A 6,941-nucleotide genomic window follows, 5' to 3' on the forward strand; every position below is an offset into this window, starting at 1 on the left:
GGGAAGGGCTCAGAAGAGCTGATTGTTTACCCCTCAGGCATGGGGGGCGTGTTTACCTCCCCCTCCCCACCACATCCTTTTCTGAGATGCCAAAGGTTGGCGCATTGTCTCAGGCTCCTGAGGGGCCCTGAGAGGAGCCTCCGCCTCTTCCTCCTGCAGATGGGAGTCTGTGGCCCAGAGAGAGCAGGGCCTCGTCCAAGCTCACACAGCATGTCGAGGCAAAACCTGGACTCACAGCCAGACTCCTAAGGTCCTGGGCCCCTTGCCCCTAGGTCAGGGTCAGAGACCTGACACTTTGGGGTTTTGTTATGGGGGCCATCCTGTGCATTGCAGGATGTTGAACGGCAGCCCCGGCTCCTACCCACTGGGTGCCAGTAGCACCTCCCCTGAGCTGTGACAGCCAAAAATGTGTCCAGCTACCCTGGCACCCTCAGGAGAGAGCAGAATTGTTCCCCCTGAGAGCCACTGCCAGCGCTGTGGAACCTGACGGAGAATCACCTCTCCGCCACTCCCACTTGTAGACGCCTTTGGGGTGAGGGCAACAGAAGAGTCTGGAAAAAAATGTCTTTGTCCCCAGGAAGAAAATAACCCTCTGTCTTCTGAGCCTTCTTGAACCCGAAGCCCCAAAGTGCTTTGTCTGAGGACCCGGCTTCATGTCTAGCACCTTGAGGACGAGGAGGCAGCCCTGGGGCGGGGGGGCTGCCAGGGGCCCAGGACCCCCTCCCGGCTAGGAGCCCTGCTTCCTCTGGCCAATCTTCTTGGAGCAAATCGGCCGCTTTATTTTCTTGGGGAAATAAAAAGAAGCGCTGGTTTTCGTAATCCTGTCCCCAGTCCCATCTGGAAAAACCAGGCTCCCACGGCCTGGCAGCCGGAGCCCCGCGGCTGAGCCTGGCAGCACCCGGAGTCACGACGGGCGCCCGAACTTGAACATCAGAACATCGGAACAAGCATGGCGGACGTCTCCCTCCCCGTTACGAGGTTCCCTGGAATGTGAATGGCCCCTGGGGGCAGCCCGTGGGCAGGCGGCGGAATTTGGTGGAGAGAAGCCCGGTCAGGCCGGAGGCCAGCTCGGCTTCTGCCTTGCTGTGTGACTCCGAGTCCTCGCTCCGGTCCTCGCTGGGCCTCGATTTCCCCACCTGTGCAGTGGGAGGAACGCTGTTTCCATGGGCCATGTGCCCTGGAGCCCCTTAAAGAATGTGTTTTAAAAATGCATGTTTTGGATTCCTTCCCCCCACGTCCGAAAGTTTTTAGGAGCTTCCTTCCAAGGGATTTTGGGACCCACTGCCCCCAAGGACCCAGAATTTTTCCCTCCAGGCCTAAGTTTGAACCCCGGACAGTTCTGCAGGTACTCCCTCCCCCCACCCCCACAACCTGCGTCAGGGTCTCCCCTGGAGGCGGAAAGGTAAAGTTAGGTGGTGGGTCGGGCCTGAGCGCTGCTCCTGAAAATTATCTGCTGCTGAGCTCTTGGCAGGGTCCCCGAGGTCCCCAATCCAAATGAAATCATTGTTAAAGCACTTTAGTCCTGCCACGATGCAACTCTAGCTGCTAGTTACGGAGTCTGGTTTCAAAATCGTGCAATTTATTATTCTGGTTGGGTTGGCTTGTAAACCGTGTGTAGTCATACATCATTTATAACTGCATTATTCCACAAGAACTCGATTTCCAGAGGAGGGCCGTTCCTTCTGTGAAAGACTGAAACGTTTTTTTCTTCCTTTCTGTATCAAACGGAAGTCTGTCACGACGTGTTCCCCGTCTGTGCCATCTCACGTGGAGGTCAGGGGACACGATTCTACTCATTCTGGATGCCCGAGGGCTGTCACCACGAGCTCCAGCTGGTGTGGACCCGATGCTTTTAGGGACCCCTGAACTGTATGGTCACTGTCCTTGCGTTTGCTTTTTAAGGTTTCGTTTTCTTTTATTTTTATATTAAGTATTTCTTCTTCACAGCACACCAGCTGTTCTTTCTACACCTGTGCCGGCGATGCCTTGTAGCGGGAGACCAGCAGCCCGTGGGCATTAGAGCCGCTTGTGTTACAAGAGTTAATGTGCAGTGAAGGACACGATTCTCTGATGAGTTAAGGACGAGACCTTTTTACTTTTATTTTGGGGGCTGGGAGTAGGGGGTAGTTTGTGTCTTTCTAATTTTAATCCCAGTTCGATATGCCTTTGATAGCTTTCTGGAAAACAAGGAGTTTGTGTAGAGAAACTTTTCCATGTATGTATCTGACTTGCATTCCAGGTGGATTTGTTTTGTTTCTGAATTGGAGATGCCCTCATTTCCTCCTCATCCACATCCTGTCCTTGGACAAGCCACCCCACCCCTGGCCGGGGACACGGGGCCCAGCTCACTGGCCGCCTGATCTCACTTGGGCCAATGAGGTTCTCTGGCTAGGAAATTTGCAACTGGGATGCAGAAGAGGGGAGAGAAGTCACCTGTGGGAGCTGAATTTGCAGACCATGGGACTCCGGGGCTGAGACCGCTGTGGGGAGCTGCCCTCGCGGGTCATGGGCAAGCCCCAAAGCCAGGCTGTGGAGCTTCCCTGCGCAGAGAGGCAGGCAGAATGTGTGTGTGGTGGGGAGGGGCAGGGGCGGGGAGACACAAGGGTCCCAGGCTCCTGAGGGAGGGGCTTGCCCTGTCATTTGCCTGAAAAGCAGGTCAAGGAAAGGCCTGCAGGAGCCCTGGCCTCCCTCTGCCTTTCGGAGACTGAGCCCCGGGGACGGGCAGAGACTGACCCACGGTCATCAGGAGGGACATGGCTAAGTGGGACTTGAACTCTGCCATGCGTGTTCCGCTTTCCTTTCCAGACACTTGGCTCAGAGGATGGATAGGCCATGCCTCCTCGCTCACTTCTGCTGCCCTCTCCTCTGCTGGGGTCTGAGGACTAGGCAGATGCTGGCCGGCATGACGTGATTCGCTCCAAAATCTCTCCCCAACAGCTGGTCACAATGTGTACGATTCCGCAGACTTCCATTTCCAGAAGAGTCCCGGGAAGGTGAACACCACGTGTCTTGTCCCCCAGAGGGATTAAATCATGGTTTTAAAAGCCCGAGATGAAGAAACCCACCGTGACTCCCCAGCCATTTGTCCCCCACCACTCCCAGTTTACAGGGGAGGCGCGGAGGCTCCCAGAGATGGGCCAGGGGCCTTGTGCAGGGTCACACAGCAGGTCAGGAGCAGGTCTCAAATGTGCTTCCAGCAGCCAGGCTCCTTGCTGTGGAGAGTGCAGGGGCGCCGTGCTGGAGGCGGGTGGGCTGAGGAGGTGGGCTGAGGAGGTGGGCGGGGGCCAGATGGAGTCACTCGTTGGGGAGAGACCTGGTCTGGAAACTGGAGCCGACGGGATCCACAACCCTGGGCTCCTCTCTGGGCCTTGGTTTCCTCTCTTGCACCGGAGGGGTGGACTGGTTGTTCCCTCTAGTCTCAGGGAACTCTGGGCCAAGGGTGAGGCGGGGTGCCAGAGCCTGAAGCGGGAGGACCTAGCCGCAGGCCCCGACTGTCCACCCAGGGTCCCCATTCCAAGCGACAGTAAGAGCATGGACTCTAGGGCTCGCCTGCCCCGTTTCAGATTGCCCTGCTCCACCCACTGTGTGGGCTCAGTGAATGGGCCCAGCCCCCGTTTCCTCGTTTATAAAATGGGGATGATGATAATAGTATCTGCCTGGAAGTGAGGATGAAATAAGTTACTGTGCCTGGAGTCAGAGTGGTGTCTGGCTAGCAAACGCTCCATGCATGTTCATTGTCACCCCCATCCCCACACCTGTGGTACCCCTCAGGGGTGAGAAGGGTTAAACTTCTGGTCCTGCTGAGCACCCACCTCCTCCCAGATGAGGCGGCAGCCCTGCCACCCCGCAGCTGGTCCCCATTTCCTGGGCAGAGTGAGTCCCTGAACACTCAGACGTGACACATGGCCTGGCCATCCCCACCGTGACCACAAACGGCCAGTCCCGGGCTAAAAATACCGCTTTCATGAATGGAGCCAGGGAGGGCCGTTCAGGGACCGCAATTAGTGTTTGTGTTAAAACCCAGTCTCCGGCTCTCCACCCCTGCCCCTAAGCCCACCCCTCTGGGCTGAGGCTCCGGGGAGACTCCCCCAGGGTTGGGGGATTGAGTGCGATGGGGGCGGGGCTGATGGGGGTGGAGCGCACCCAAGGCTCCTTAGCTCCCTTCACAAATAAGGAGCCGGCAGCCTGACTCCCAATCCCTTTACAACGTTGAGAGGTAGCAATAAAAACCTCCCTTTATGTGGAGGAAGTGGGAGTTTCCAGAGTTCATGGCCGGGGGGTACATAGTCAAATTTGGGCTCTGGGCCTACGTCCTGTTCCAAAGTCTCTCTCCTCCACCTGCTGCCGCCCTGGGACAGGGCATGCTAACTGGGGTGGGGGCCTGGCCCAAGAGGGCTTCCTTCTGTCCCTGAGTCCCGGAGGTGTGGTCACTCACGAGGATCAGGGATGGAGGGAAGGGCCAGCTCGGGGAGAGCAGCAGAACCAGAGATGCCCCCATGGAGCACAAGGCGAAGGGCCAAGCTCGGAACGGGCAGATGAAGCAACAGGTCCCAGCCTTTGGGAAGCCAAGCAGGGCGCCCACCAGCTCCATGTGGAACCTCTGAGAGTCTTCCTCCTGCAGCAGGACTGCAGTGCATCGGGGGCTGCCTGGGTGCAGTTGGGGGGTGGGCATCGGTGGCAGGGCAGGAGCTCAGGCCCCGCACAGGGGTCACAGCTGGCCCGGCCACTGCCCTGTTAAATCCTGACTGCTCGACTGTCTGTCCCCAACTAGGCTGGGAGCTCTCTGAGGGCAGCATGCTTTGGAATAAATGAGGAGGTGGGACTCGGGGGCCAGGGCCCGAGGCAACACTGTCCTCTCCTAGGGAAGTGTTAGGGTCTCTGAGGGGCATGAGAAGAACTAAGGTACTCCACTCAGGGGCCTCTCAGGTTTCTTGTGAAGACCACTCTGACCTCAGAAAACTCGGCCCCCTCCCCTGACCCTCAGGGACAGTCATGGGGTGGGGGGTAGCGCAGCCTCTGCCCACGGAGAAAGCAGGAGATAGAGACAGTGGCCCCGCCCCTTTCCTGTTTCTGAAGCTAGATCCCACAGGGGCCCACCGTGGATTTGGGGGGCCTTTTAGAATCTGGGGAGGTGAGGCCTCCGGAACTTTGCAAATCTTCAAAACTTTAGAGTGCTCGTGATCTTCAGAAGTCTAGAAACCTTGGAAATTTTAGAACCCTTGGAACCTTAAAATCTGGAGCACTTTTAGAATCGTGGGCTCCCCTCACATTCCGGAGTGTTAGGGGTGTTTGGTGGGGCGCCCCTTTGGCGTGGACACAGACTCTCCCCAGCAGGCTGGACCCCACCTCCCCCCAGCCCTCAGGGGCCGGTGCTCTGAATATCCCCATCTGGTGCAGTTTTTCATTTCAGGGTTTTAAAATAAAATTGTATTGATCATTTTAACGTGTTTGATGTGTTTCTTTTTGTTGTTGTTGGTCAATTTTGTTATTTTGTAAAATTGTATCTGATTGATTATGCTATTACAGTTGCCCTAATTTTTCTTCCTTTGCCTCCCTCCACCCAGCACCCTCCACTTGCTCAGCCAACGCCCCACCCCTGTTCACAGCCACGGGTCATTTGATGTGTTTCTTAAACAAATGATGATAGTATTCGTTGGCTTACTGGATTTTTAAGATTCAGATTTTTTTAAAGATAATTTTTGCCTCTCATGTCACGTATTCACCAAATATTCACTCTGGGATGGGATGCAGCAATCAGCTACTTTTTTTATTGTTTGAAAGATTTTATTTATTTAGAGGGAAAGGGAAGGAGAAAGAGAGGGAGAAGAACATCAATGTGTGGTTGCCTCTCACGGGCCCCCTACGGGGGACCTGGCCTACAACCCAGACAGGTGCCCAGACTGGGAATTGAACCCATAACCCTTTGTTTTGCAGGCCCACGCTCAATCCACTGAGCTACACCAGCTCAGTGGAGAAACCAACTACTTTTATAGATGGAGACACTGAGGTCCAGAGAGGGCGCAGGATTTGTTGAACATCCTATAGTGATTCAGAGTCAGAACTGGGCTTCTTGTCTCCTGGATCTGGGCTGTACCCCCCACCTCCATCATGCCCACCCAGCACCCCTGTTCTTTGCTGCCCCACCTGCTCAGACTGAGGGTGTTGAGTGCCTTTGCACAGAGCTTTCTCCCACTTCCCAGCTCCCCCTGCCAAACGAGGCTGGCGGTTCCCGAGCCAGGTCCGGACCCACATGCCTGGAACGTGCGGCGCGTGTCAGGAGCTTGGATGCTTCCAGGGCACTTCCAGCAAGCAGGACCCAGGAGGAAATGAGGAAAACAGTCTCCCCTGCAGCCCAGCCAGAGCTCACAGAGTCTGGAAAACTCTTCAGAGACGGGAGAGTTGTTCGGATCCAGGCACTTACCTTCTCCAGTAGCCTCCTGCAATCTGGGGGCGCCCACGGAGGCTTCTCCAGCACTCTCTGCCTCTTCCTCTGCCCACCACTGTGGCCAGACCAGGGCTGCTGCTACCTGTGTCCTCTGCCACCTCTTGGTTTGTCCTGCCCCATGGTCCTGTGAGCTCCTGGCTCTTGCAGCCCCGTAGTTTCTCTTCGCTTCCCTTCCTGTATCTCTCAGCTCTGGGTCTCTCTCCCGCCTTCTCAACGTAAACAAAGAAAGGAACGAACTGGTTTGGAAGTCAGCTACCAGGACAGGCTGTGGGTTAAGCAGGTCTTGACACCCAGATCTGATTCTTTGGCACCACCTAGGTGTCCAACAATTAATTCGATTGTGACATGAACCCCCAGAGTTGGAGCAGACCCCACAGGCTTAGGGCTAGGTCCCACAAGACAGCCCCCACCTCACATGCCACCTGCAAGTCCCGGGATCACCCATACTTCTGACTGACTAGTTATGAATTTGGGGGTTCCCATAACCCCCTCCTGA

The sequence above is a fragment of the Phyllostomus hastatus genome, unplaced genomic scaffold (genome assembly GCF_019186645.2).
Source record: "Phyllostomus hastatus isolate PE091 unplaced genomic scaffold, TTU_PhHast_1.1 phas_contig_34, whole genome shotgun sequence".
Classification (NCBI taxonomy): Eukaryota; Metazoa; Chordata; class Mammalia; order Chiroptera; family Phyllostomidae; genus Phyllostomus; species Phyllostomus hastatus.